The sequence below is a fragment of the Macaca thibetana genome, chromosome 7 (assembly GCF_024542745.1).
Source record: "Macaca thibetana thibetana isolate TM-01 chromosome 7, ASM2454274v1, whole genome shotgun sequence".
Classification (NCBI taxonomy): Eukaryota; Metazoa; Chordata; class Mammalia; order Primates; family Cercopithecidae; genus Macaca; species Macaca thibetana.
In genome coordinates this window covers 96,754,778-96,768,366 of record NC_065584.1, presented here as the reverse complement: position 1 = coordinate 96,768,366, position 13,589 = coordinate 96,754,778, and the positions used below count along the sequence as shown (strand labels likewise).

Genomic DNA, 13,589 nt, shown 5'->3' with positions numbered 1-13,589 from the left:
GTCACATTGGCCACCATATTTGAATTGCCACCTACTTCAGCACTCCCATTCTTCCTTATCCAGCTCCACTTTTTCTTTAGTCCCTCACAGCACTTACCACCTTCTCCCATAGTAAAATAATTTACCGATTATTAAGTATATTGTCCCATTGTCACTGCTGAAATGTAGACTCCATGAAAGCAGGTGTTTGGGTTTCGTTTCCTGATGGATTCCAACTATCTTAGAGAGTGGCTGAACATGGTATAGATTCAATAAATATTCATCAATGAAAGAATAAGTTGCCAAATTGATAGCAAAAATGGGTTAAATTCTATAAATACATTGAAGATATAAGGGGCTGTAGTAGGTACCTGCTGAGATAGAGAGGGTGATAAAGACAGGGAGAGGAGGAGAAAGTAACTCCTGTTACATGGCTGAAGGTATTACTCTTCAAAGCATGGAATACGAGGAAAAATACATTCTAGCTAGAAAAGAAAAAGACCACTATTTACATGATCAATGTGTTTACTTTGAGAATAGGAGGGATTTGGTGGGAGTTTGCTGAGAATCTTCAAATTATGTTATTGATAAGGCTCTAGGCTTATTAATCACAAATGGACCTCTGCCATGACTTCCACCTTCTGAATTATTTATGTATGTGTCCTTGGATGTCAAATAAACCCATGGTAGTAACCTTTGTTTTAATATTTCCTAAGGCAAAACATTACTAAGCATTTTTTTAAATCAAGCCCTGAGGTTGATTGAAGTTAGAAAAAAAGTCTAAATATAGATATTTAAAAAGAATTGCATTTTTGTAATGACATTTTGAAGCACAGAAAAGCTGTGAATACTTTGTTTCAGTCAGACCAAATTCACTTTTATAACAAATAAACTGAAAATTCATTAGGTAAATTCTTTCCAGGCATCCAGGCCTTGCAGTGTTTCTCTCCCTTAGTTTCATTTCACTGGAAGGAATTCTGGTAGGCTCAGAAGTCAGATGAACTAACCAGGGGAGGGATGGAATCAACCTTCATTGCCTGGTGGTTACTCTCTGTGTATTGTGACATGCAAATACATGCAAATAGAGAAAACCTCCATTTAATTCCTTAAGCAATTGTAACAGGCAGGCATCATTTTCATTTAAGATCGAAGATTGGGACTCAAAGATTTGCATAACTTGGGGAAGGTCACACCATATGAAGGAAACATATTCAAGCCCAGGCCAAACTTGAGTTCTCCCACAGCCAGCTGCCTCTCACATGAGGTCAAACTACCTGACATACATAGAGTGAGTTTGGAAACTTAATAAAAACTCTCCTTCTCTCTACCTAAGTCCCTGGCATTCAGCTCTGAACAAGTCCTTTGAGGGTAAAAGGTACTGATATTAGGAATACTTTCTAAGATACCACACCAATGCTTCCATTGTCAGCTCACAGTGCACACACATTCACGGAGTTTATCAGACTCCATCCAGCCTGGGATACTCTGAGCCTCTAAGACCCCAGGGAAATCAGATGGCAAAGTTGGAGTAGGAGACCAAATCACTCATCCTCATTCGTCATACTGATTACCTTGCCTGTAGCTAAACCTGTCTTTAATCTTAAAATTAAATATTTTTAAAAAGCGTTTCTTCTTGTGGAATCGTGTTTTAGAAATTCTGATTTTCTTTTCCAATTTCTCTTGGAGATCAAATTTGAAGAAAATATTATTGAATACTTACATGTTAATTTGCTACAGGTAATTTACAAAAGAGAAGATGATGACATAAATATAGTTGTGTTTCCACTGTCATAAAACTCACCTTTCAGTTCTATTTAGTAAAAGCTTACCCTGTATATGGACCCATGCAGGTATAGGACATGGTATCTGCTTTCTCAAGAGCAACAGATGAACAGGTAACTTTGAGGCAGGGAGGATGTGGTTATGCAAAGAAAGATGATAAAGAAGAAATAGGAGAGCTAGAAGACAAACAGCCATGCATGGTATGTGATAAAAAAGCTAAGTGAGCACATGGACAGAGTGCTAAAGCTCTAAGAGAGAGGAAATCCTTTTATTTCATGGTAGTGAAGCATTTACCACCTCAGAATAGTTTTGTGACCTTATGAAAAGAGCTCGGGCTCTCTCAGCTCTGGTTTCCCCATCTGTAAAATTGCAATGACAACAGCTTACCTCTGAGGCTACTTGTGAAGGTGAGGTGGTGAGCTAAAGAGCTAAGGAATCAATTAGTGGCATTTATTATCATCATTATTGTTATTCAATGAGGAGATGAGCCTATAAGGAGATGAGGCTTATTTTTGAGATAAGCCTTCCTAGACAGAATATTTGAGGAAGTTTAGGAGAATAGGGAACATCTATGTGGGTATGGGATGGTGGGGAGTGGAAAAAAGTGGTGAACAGGTGGCATGTGCATTGTACGATCAGGAAAGGAGAGATGGGAAAGGAGCTGTCAGATTATGTCCTGGTTGCTGATGCCGGGTAGTGTGTGGTTAGGAGGGGATAAGAGGCCAGGGCTAGTTTGGGGGCAATAGTTATATTATTTCTCACATGGCTTCTCAATTAACTTAGGATATTTTTCCTGAAGTGTTATCTCTGTCAGGAAAAATTGTGGGAAGAGTTTGAAACGGATAAAATTACTAGGTGTCCTGTTTAGCTGCCTTTCCATGTTGCCTAATTCTATAGGGGTCTGTACTTCTTTTGAGCCATTTTATAAATCTGTAATGTGTAGAAGGCTTATGAGAATGCAAATGACTTTTTCCTAGGAATGCAAATAAACTTTGTCCAGTAGAATCAAATGTATTATTGCCCAGTAACTATTGACATCTTCTGTGTTTATTTATTTCAGCATTTCTGATTGCACAGACGCATGTGTTGTTTGAATTCTCCCTCATACTGATCGTAACATCTTAGTGGTTCCCTCATTACTTAAAGTAAATCTTTACATACATCCATTTTATATTTGTTAAGAGTCATATTTTATTGGGAGATCAAGGCAGGAGGACCATGAGGTCAGGAGATCGAGACAATCCTGGCCAACATGGTGAAACCCTGTCTCTACTAAAAATACAAAAATTAGCTGGGCGTGGTGGCATGTGCCTGTAATTTCAGTTACTTGGGAGGATGAGGCAGGAGAATTGCTTGAACCAGGGAGTCGGAGGTTGTAGTGAACCAAGATCATGGCACTGCACTCCAGCCTGGTGCCAGTGCACTCCAGCCTGGCGACAGAGCCAGACTCTGTCTCAAAAAAAAAAAAAAAAAAAAAGAGTCATATTAACACCTCAAGGGCATTTTGCTGAGCATAATTCCTTTCTGGAAGGTCACATGCATTCTGGCAGGGTGTGTCAAGAGGGGTGAAGAGGGGAATAGATGAGAAATAGTCTGTTATGCTAGTAGTCCCTATTGCCAAATCTTGCCAAATTGTCTTATCACCATTCCCACCCCCAAGTTGAATTAAGATCTAGAGCTTTTTAATTTTTTTTTCTCAAAGTATGCTCTGCAGAAGAACAACACCATATATGCTGGGAACTTGTTGAAAGGCAGAATCTTAAGATTCATTCCAGACCTACTATACTTTAATCTTTATTTTAATGACATCCTCATGTGATATGCACCCATTAAAGTTTAAAAAGTGCTGATCTAGAACAAAACAGTGAGACCCTACAACTCTCAGTTCACCACCTCTCTGCCTGGCTAAGACAGAGGTTCAGAGTCCATGCAGTGGCAATAAGAAAAGCCACAAGCCATGAGAGCTTCATTTTTTCTTTTATTAAATAAGGAATCAGCATAATTGTAAGTCTTCAAAGGTTGAAACAGTTCAAGTTGAATGAGCATAGAGACAGAAGATAATGGGACATATATATAGTATTCTAGCTTAATGATGGGGATACATTCTGAGAAATGCGTCAGGCAATTTCATAGTGGTGTGAACGTCATAGAGTGTACTCACACAGATCTAGACGGCATAGCCTACTCCATACCTAGGCTGCATGGAATAGCCAATTACTCCTAGGCTACAAACCTGTTCAGCCTGTTACTGTATTGAAGACTGTAGGCAATTGTAACACAATGGTACTTGTGTATCTAAACATAGAAAGGTACAGTAAAAATACCGTATAACATATAAAAAATGGCATACTTGTATAGGGTGCTTATCATAAATGGAGCTTGCAGGACTGGAAGTTGCCCTGGGTGAGTCAGTGAGTGAGTCGTGAGTGAATGTGAAGGCCTAGGACATTACCTTGCATTACTGTACACTTTGGAAACACTGTTCACTTAGGCCACACTACCTTTATAACTTTTTTCTTTATTTAATAATAAGTTAGCCTTAGCTTACTGTAACATTTTTACTTTATAAACTTTCTAATTTTAAAAAACTTTTTGATTCTTCTGTAATAGCACTTAAAACATAAACACATTGTACAGCTGTACAAAATTAGATTCTTTTGTATATCCTTATTCTAAAGCTTTTTTTCTATTTTTAAATGTCTTTTTTTACTGTTTAAAGTTTTTGTTAAAAATGAAGACATAGACACACAATAGCCTAGGCCTACACAGGGTCAGGATCATCAGTATCACTCTCTCGTCCTACCTCTTGTCCCATTGGAAAGTCTTCAGGGCAAAAATACACACGGAGCTGTCATCTCCTGTGGTAACAGTGCCTTCTTCTGGAATATCTCCTGAAAGACCTGTCTGAGGCTGCTTAAAAATAATTTTTTTATAAGTATACTCTAAAATAACGATGAAAAATATAGTATAGTATGTATTCATAAATTAGTAACATAGTCATTTACTCTCATTATTAAGTATTATGTACTGAACATAATTGTGTGCACTATAATTTTTTATAATTGGTAACGCAGTAGATTTGTTTACATCAGCATGACCACAAACACGTGAGTAATGCACTGTGTTGTGACACGACAATGACTATGATGTCACTATGTGATAGGAATTTTGTGGCTTTGTTTTAATCTTATGGGACCTCCATTGTATGTGCAGTCCATTGTTGACTACAACATTGTTATGCAGAACATGATTTTGTGTGTGTGTTTGTGTGTGTGAATCCAAAGAGGATATTCTGCAGCTACCCTGCTATATCCTAGCAGAACCCTTTCCTGCAGGAGCATGCCCATTTATTGCTGCAGACTGTTCTCATTGGTTTGATTGTTCTCGACACCCTCAGCTTTGCCACTCATCTTTGGACTCTCCCACTCTTTTGAATTTGAGATATTGACTACTTCTCCTCGATGCTCTCTAAGAACTTTTTTTTGCCATGAACTCTTTGACACTTTTGTTGCTGGAGGACTTGAATAGGCTGCCTTTACCCTGGCAGACTCATACTCTGGCACTAATCAGTTCTACCCTTCCAAGTGGGGAAGATAATCACGGTCTCTGGGGCTACAGCTCATATGCAAGGGCATTGGTGGAAATTGGCTATGGTTCCCATAGATGAGCACACAGTTTATATTTCATTTACATGAATGAGTGGTCTTTTCAAATAAAACTCTTTTTTTTTTTTTTTTTGGCTGGGGTGCAGTGGCACAATCTTGGCTCAGTGCAACCTCTGCCTCCTGGGTTCAAGCGATTCTCCTGCCTCAGCCTCCCAAGTAGCTGAGACTACAGGCGCGTGCCACCACACTCAGTTAATTTTTGTATTTTTAGTAGAGACGGGGTTTCACCATGTTGGCCAGGATGGCCTCTATCTCTTGACCTTGTGATCCACCCACTTCAGCCTCCCAAAGTGCTGGGATTATAGGTGTGAGCCACTGTGCCTGGCCTAAAACTCTTTGACTTTTCACACACAAGGGTACAATCAATGTGTTACCACGGGTGAGTTTAACCAAGTGTCCTTTAACATTACCTTAGACTCCAGGGTTTCTCAACCTTGGTAATATTAATACCTAGGGCAGAACATTTCCTTTTGTGGAAGGGCTGTGCTCTACATTGTATAATATTTATCAGCAGTCCTGGCCTGCACTCACTACATACAAGTACCCTCCTCCCTGATGTGACAACTAAAAATGCCACCAGACATTTGCCAAATGTCCCTGGGGAGTGAGGTAGAGGGGGGACAAAATCACCCTTGGTTGAGACACTTATCTATGTGTGCCAGGTTGCTATTATTTGCAATCCTAACCCTGGAGACAAGAAAAGTCTCCCAACATCTGACCTGGAGGCTCATAGAAAAAAAGTGCTTGTCAGTAACCATTACACTTCTATTTGGGATTCCTGGGTGCATGGCAAAATAGAAAGTCATCAGTTTTGTTTTGCTTTACTGATGTGTGCTTTAGGGGAAAAGCAAAGTGATCTGGTTGTGCTTGAATGAGATAGTGGTATTCTCATAACACAATTAGAATGGGGAAAATTGCACGCAATTAGGTTGAAGGATGCCTTCTTTAACATGCACTTGGCATAACAGAGCGAGCAGGTTGCAAATTATGGAATGTAGATTTTCATTATCGGGTCTGCATAATGTATAGCTTGCACTTAACAACCCAGGTCTGAGGGTGGGTACGAAGTATGTCAATTGTTTGGTGTGGTAACTAAGGTTTAACACTTTCTACCTCTAGTTTTTTATTGCTGTTTCCTTAATTTAAGCACATCTGCCGCTGTATTTGCATTTTCTTCAGTAGCTCTTTTTTTCTGGTATGTTACCATCATGGTCGCTGCCATGGACTATCAGCATCCTATGGAAAATCATTTTAGAATCCTCCCAATGCTGGAGAGAGCAGAGATGTGAAGCCTGGCCATCCCCAATCCGGGCATGCCCAATGAGATGACTGGGAAGACCGTGGCGTCAGTTTTTTCATTGGACAAAATGGGAGGAGGGGCAGTCAATGCTCATTTTCCAGTTCCTGCCTGACCCTTTTCCAGTCTCTGACCCTTTACTTTTTAAATCATTCATCAAATGACCATTTTAAAGTTTTAAAAAATTTTCAGTTCATCATTTCTATCATTTTTCATCGTATTTCACTGCGGCCTTATTCTTGCCAGGAAACTCTCTGCCCTAGTTCAAATCCTAGCTTACCACTTACGACAGTAGTCCCCCCGTTATCTGTGGTTTCACTTTCTGTGGTTTCAGTTACTCAGTCAACACAGTCTGAAAATATCAAAAGAAAAATTTCAGAAAGAAATAATTCATACGTTTTCAATTACGCACTGTTCTGAGTAGTGTGATGAAATCTATCTCTGTCCCTCTCTATCCCGCCTGAGAGGTGATGTATCCGTGTGTCCAGCGTATCTGCGCTGTAGACACTACCTGCCCGTTAGTCACTTAGCAGCTGTCTCAGTTATCAGACCGGCGGCCATTGTATTGCAGCAGTGCTTGTATTCAATTATTTAACTCAACTCTTCTATTTTATTATTAATTGTTGTTAATCTTTTCCTGTGGCTAATTTATAAATTACACTTTATGATGAGGTATCCATATACAGGAAAAAACACAATATACATAGGATTCAGTACTAGTTGTGGTTTCTGGCAAACACAATATACATAGGATTCAGTACTAGTGGAGGTGCTTGGAATGTATCCTCATGGACTACTGTAGCTGCAAAATTTACTAAACTTCTAATCACGGGTCATAGTCAAAATGGATAAAATTGTTGAGGCTCAACCAGTTCAAGCAGAGGTTCAACCAGTTCAAGCAGATGGCAACACAGCCCAGGAGCAGGTACTGGGAGTTCCTGCTGTACCAGGCGCTCAGCTTTGAGTCACTGGATCACGTGAAAGCAGGGAGGGGAAAAGGCGAAGTGGGGAGCAGTCGAAGGAGGTGACCCAGAGGAGGATTTGGAGTAGCCAGAGCACAGGAGAGTGCTTGGGAGAATCAGGGTAGCAGATTTATCACAGGTGCGGAAGCCACAGCCTGATTAAGTTCCAAGCCTGATTAAGTCTCACCTGCCTCGTACAAAATGGAAATTCAAATAGTGTTTACTTGATAGGGTTATTATGGTGCTTACCTGAGATTTTGCAAGTAAAGCACATAGCACAGGGCCTGACGCAGCATAAGTGCTCCATAAATATTAGCCGATATTATTATCATTACCTGATTGTGTCTCCCATATTTCTTTTGGTGCTTCTTCATTGCTTTATCCTACCCACATGTCTATTCTGTGTATTTCTGGTTCTATTTCCCCATTTCTCTATTGTTTTTGTTTAAAGTTTTCTCATGTCCCTAATGTTGTTTCCGCCCTTTTATGTTTCTCTATTTTATTTCTTCTTTCCTGTTGGTATTTTTCATGCAAATTTGTGTGGGAATGAATATGTGAATGGAATGGGAATATGAGGCAAAAAGCAATTTTCAAAATAATGGATGCCTGCAAGTGAAAACGTAAGGGAGGGGTATATTTCACTGGCACCATAACTAGGATTCACAGACTTTCTGCTGAATTTTGAGGTTATGGAAAACCCATGTGCCTGTATGATAGAGTTCTGTCCATGGGAAGAGGGGACCTAGAGGAGAGTATTTGGGGTGTTGTGTCAGGGCCAGAGACTGAGCTATGGGCAAATAATACAGTCTGTTCCCAGACTTGAGTCAGACCCCAAGAGGAAGGAAGAGCGAGGTGAAAGCTGAGAAAGTCATTTGTGCAACGGACTCTGTAAGTAAGATCAGAGACAAGGAGTAAAATGCCTGAGCTCAAATGACGACAAGCAACCCCAAACTAGAGACAGGATCCTTCTCCCCACTTCGAGCAGATCCCAGCATGAATCCTGCAGTGTGGTGATGGCAAAAGTCAGTGCTGGACCCCTGGGACTCCTGGAGCTTCTCACATCTCTGAGAGCACCAGCAGCAGGTATTCTGATCAAAGCAGAGGTGTTCTCATGGGGGGAAGGTTTGGCCAAATGTATCTACAGTGGCCTGTGGGAGTGGGCATAGCATGTGAAGACCAGAATAAAGACCTCGTAAGAGAAGTGGTTGTTAGCTGTCAATGATGCTCAAAATAACTGAAATTCATGGCAAGTTAGAGCCATGTGGGGTGATGCAAAGATTCTGAGGGTACCCGTGGAAGCTGCAGTCTAGCAGAGTGGGTTTTAAACACTGAAGTTACCTCATTTGTGTCTACAGGCTGGGCTATAGTTTGGCGGTTTGACCCCCTCAAACCTCATGTTGAAATTTGATTCCATTGTTGGAGGGGGCCTAATTCAAGGTGTCTGGGTCCTAGGAGCAGATCCCCATTAACAGATGAATGCCCTTTCTGAGGGGGAGGGAGTGATTGAGTTCTCACCATGTTAGCTGCCATGAGAGACAACTGTGAAAAAGAGCCTGGCACTATTTTTCCCTCTCTTGCTTCCTCTCTCACCTTGTGATCTCTGCACAGCCAGCTCCCCTCTGCCGTTTGCCATGAGGGGAAGCAGCCTGAGGCCTCACCTGATGCAGATGCCAGTGCCATGCTTCTAGTACAGCCCACAGAACCATGAGCCAAACAAACCTTTCTTCTTATTGTTTTTCTTCCCAACTTTTGTTTTAGTTGGGAAATAAAGGCCCAGTGGAGTGTTTTCTCCACTATGTCGTGACAATGAGCCATGAACTTGCCTCATCTTCCTAATAGTTATCTGCTACTTAATGTCTGAAGAAACATACGTATTAGCTTGACTAATGTTACACTTATGTTGTTAAGAAACATGTACTCAGGGGCTACACATGCAGGTTTGTTACATGGGTAAATTGTATACCATAGGAGTTTGGTATACAGATTATTTTGTCATCCAGGAAATAAGCATAGCATTCATAGGTAGTTTTTTGATCCACACCCTCCTCCTATCCTCCACCCTCAAGCAGGCTTTGATGTCTGTTGTTCCCTTCTTTGTGTACATGTGTACTCCGTGTTTAGCTTCCGCTTACAAGTGAGAACATGAAGTATTTGTTTTTTTGTTCCTGCATGAATTTTCTTAGGATAATGGCATTCAGCTCCATCCACGTTGCTCCAAGAGACATGATCTCATTCTTTCTTAATGGCGGCAAAGTATACCATGGTGTATATGTACCATGTTTTCTTTATTCAGTCCACTGTTGATGGGCATGTAGGTCGATTCCATGTTTTTGCTGTTGTGAATAGTGCTGAGATAAACATACATGTCCATGTGTCTTTATGGTAGAACAATTAATATTACTTTGGGTCTATACCCACTAACAGAATTGCTGGGTCAAAAGGCAGTTCTATTTTAAGTTCTTTGAGAAATCTCCTAACTGCTTTCCACAAGGGCTGAACTAATTTACATTCCCACTAGCAGTGTATAAGCATTTCCTTTTCTCTGCAATAAACCCCTTGTCTTTATAAATTACCCAGCCTCAGACATTCCTTCATGGCAATTCAAAACAGACTAAGACATGGTGGTTATCTGAAGTTACAGAGGCAGATACAAAAAGGAAAATCATGCTGATTACTACTTCTAACCTCACCCCTGACTCCACCTTTCAGAAATTAGGATTAAGTATGTCTGGGGCAAGGCCCAGGAATCTGAACTTTTGACAAGTACCTCATCCTCCCCTTCTGTTCCTATTCTAGATCCTTAGAATATACACAAAGTTTTCATGGACCACACTTTATTAAACACTGGATTAGAGCAAGGTGAAGTGCTTCCAGAGGAGGAACCACTATTCTGAGGAAGCTTGCAAGTAAAAGTATCAAGATTTATTACTATATTTTGGGGGGATAGAGACAGAACTTACAATTGATTGAATTCCACATATGGCCACTTTTTTTGGAAAATTTAATATTTCCCTAAAGTTCTTTGTTTACCCATAAATCGTGAACTTTCCTTGACTTTGACCTTTGACTGGGTATGGAGTAGATTGATGGAATTGACTGATATTTTTGAGTGTGTATTTTGTGGTTTTATGAAGTATTTTAATATTGTCTATACACTTTTGCAAAGTATATGCAATTGCTAAAACTTCAACATTATCTTTTTCTTTTGATGAAACAGAAAACATCACTCATTTGCATCTGTTTCTTCAGTCATCAGATAGTAGATGACTGGTAGGAAGATGAGGCAAGTTTGTGGTCCAGTGTCATGGATAGTGGAGACAACGCTGGGCCAGAAGCAGTAAGACCTGAATCCAAGACTCAGCTCTGCCACTTGCTAAATGGGACTTTGAATAAACCATTTCTCTGCACTTAAGTTCCTTACTAACAAATGAGGGAAGTGGCCTACATGCCTAGATATCAACATTTCATGTCACGTAGAGATCTAGTGTCACAAGACTCCAAGTCATCCTTTATTACCTTTAAGGTAAGGGCTATTGAAAAATAATCAGCTATTAGAGTGCTTAATCCCAATCTTCAATTACATAAAGAAAACCAATACCATACACCTCTTGGCCTGCCCATTTCAGGACAGGGTGGAGGAGGCAGAAGGAAGTGGGAGTTGCCCTGGGGAGGGAGAGAGACTATCTCTTCCAGCTGCTCTTATGATGAGGAAATAATTACTTAATGGCTAGGCAATTTGTGAAGCAGCTGCTGGTGGTTTAGGGACCCAGCTGTTCCAAAAAATAAAAAGAATTGGATTTTCTCTGTCCATATCCTTCCCATAGCAGACGAATTAAATATGTAGTTTCAAAATAAATGATTAATTCCCACTGAGAAATTTTCTTTAGAGTAAGAGTCTAAAGGATTGGTTAAGTTTCAACGCTCACATTTGAAAATATATCTTAAAAGTCTGAGAATTTGAGAGAAATCTAAGCTTACTGGAAATGTATACCAAACCCTCTACCCAATGTTGCTATAATTGATAGTCATTATTTTTAATCCCTGAGGTAAAATAAAATCCAACAATAACATGCCAGAACAACTCTCTCTTTTTTTCTGGCCATGGAGTATGGAACAAAAGCAGGTTCCATTCTTTGATGGCATTGGCCAGGCAAGCAGGGTATCTGGACAGCTAGGGAGAAGGTGACAATGAGACGGAAATTAGATGCTCACTCAGTAAGTATATGTGAGCAGGTAAGTGGACTAGGGATTTTGTGGGTTTTTTATGTCATCCTCAGAGGCATGAGAGAAGAAGGTCTCAGTCTATCCATCGTGCAGATGAAAAACCCAAAGCCCACATAACTTACTCACCTAAGCTTTCCCAGTGGTGATGTGTGGAATCACGTTGAAAAGTTAGAAAATTGGTTAAAGGAAACACATTTGGAGTCTGGCTGTTTGAATCCTGGATCTGCCATTGTCTGATGTTGGACAAGTGACTTAGCCATCGGAGGCTTCCTTTCCACTCAGCACAGTTGTCCAGCAGACCATAAGCTCAAATTCAGTGACAGATGAATTATTGATTCTGTCTGACTTGAAAGTCTTTGCTCATGTACTACAGTTTGCTACACTGAAAGTAACACAGATTTGCAGATAAAAAAAAATAAAACAATCAACGCCACATCTGGCTATAGAAAACCCATTATATATCACAAAACAGCATGTATTAGCTTGGCTAACATTACATTTATGTTGTTCAGAAAGAAACAGGAATCAAGAGGGATGTAATTCTGACTCTTTTCATGGGGTGGTCATCAAACAGCCTTTACTCACCTTTCCACCCTGAGTATTAACTTCTAAGTTGTCAGTGGTCTGAGCAGGACCTGGGCAGCATGTTGCATTTTCAGCAGTTGCAGGACATCTTTCCATAAATTTCCCCTGGAAGGAAGGAAATAATAACCTAATCTCATCATCTGCTGATTGAACAAGATCTGCTATATTACAGATCTGCTTAGCTGAGGAGCAGCTCTCCTGGCCTGCTTTCCTCCAGCTGTCTAAATATTACTTAGTTCCAAAACCTATCTTACTCCTACTTCCTCCAACAAATCCCATCTCAAGGCCTGCAGGCCACACTGACCTTTTTCTCCTTTCCAGAGTCCCAAAGTTCCTTGCATCTGTACCACACATTTCAGAACCTGTTTTGATGATTTTATATCATCCTCTGGCTCATTTTAAATTAACATTTGTTCCTTGAGAATGAAGATCATACTAGCAATCTTTTTGTCCCCCGTAGATTTCAGCATGGTGAAGGAAAAGTAGTAGAAGACTGAATGCATACTCAGTTTTCAAGCTCTGTATTTAATCTTTCCATAGCTGGAATTGCCTCTTCCTCAAAAGCCTTATTTGTTCGTTTAATTGGGGCAACACGAAGTCATGATGGTATCATTGACAGAGAACTAGGGGGTTAGGTTCTCATCTTGGTCCTAGCGATTACTCTATGCTTAACCTCAACTTCTTTGTCTGTATATTGGGAACAATAATTCTTGCTCCACTGGTTGTCTTGAAACTGAATTATATAATTCATAAATTAAAACACCAAATTCTGGTAAGTGCTAAATGCCATTTTCTTATGTTGTTCTTTCCTATAATGCCCAGTTTGATATAAACCAAGTTCCCTTGTCAGTCTTGCAGAAGGTATTCTCAAGAAGAATTTAAATCTTTGGTTTATCAGCATGTTTGCAAAGGTGTGTTGATAATCTAGAGCTGAGTCTTTTAGCAAGTTTTAACAATATCTCAATTGCTATGACATAGGTTTCATAATAAAATGTGAATGTAAATGTGACAGAAGTCAACGTTAGGACTTTTAGGAAGGGATGTAGACACTCAACATTCCTCTTTGTTCAGGAGGATGACATAGCACAGCTTGCC

At 40.1% G+C, this 13,589-nt stretch overlaps 1 long non-coding RNA gene across 1 annotated transcript; it reads left to right on the top strand.

Moving 5' to 3' along the window:
• Positions 1–8,660: 8,660 nt before the first annotated feature.
• Positions 8,661–13,270, top strand: LOC126958217 (uncharacterized). The gene is made up of 4 exons (XR_007727152.1): positions 8,661–8,768; positions 9,294–9,707; positions 10,942–11,208; positions 12,955–13,270. It is a non-coding gene; the product is annotated as an uncharacterized LOC126958217 (long non-coding RNA).
• The last annotated feature ends 319 nt before the right edge of the window (positions 13,271–13,589 follow it).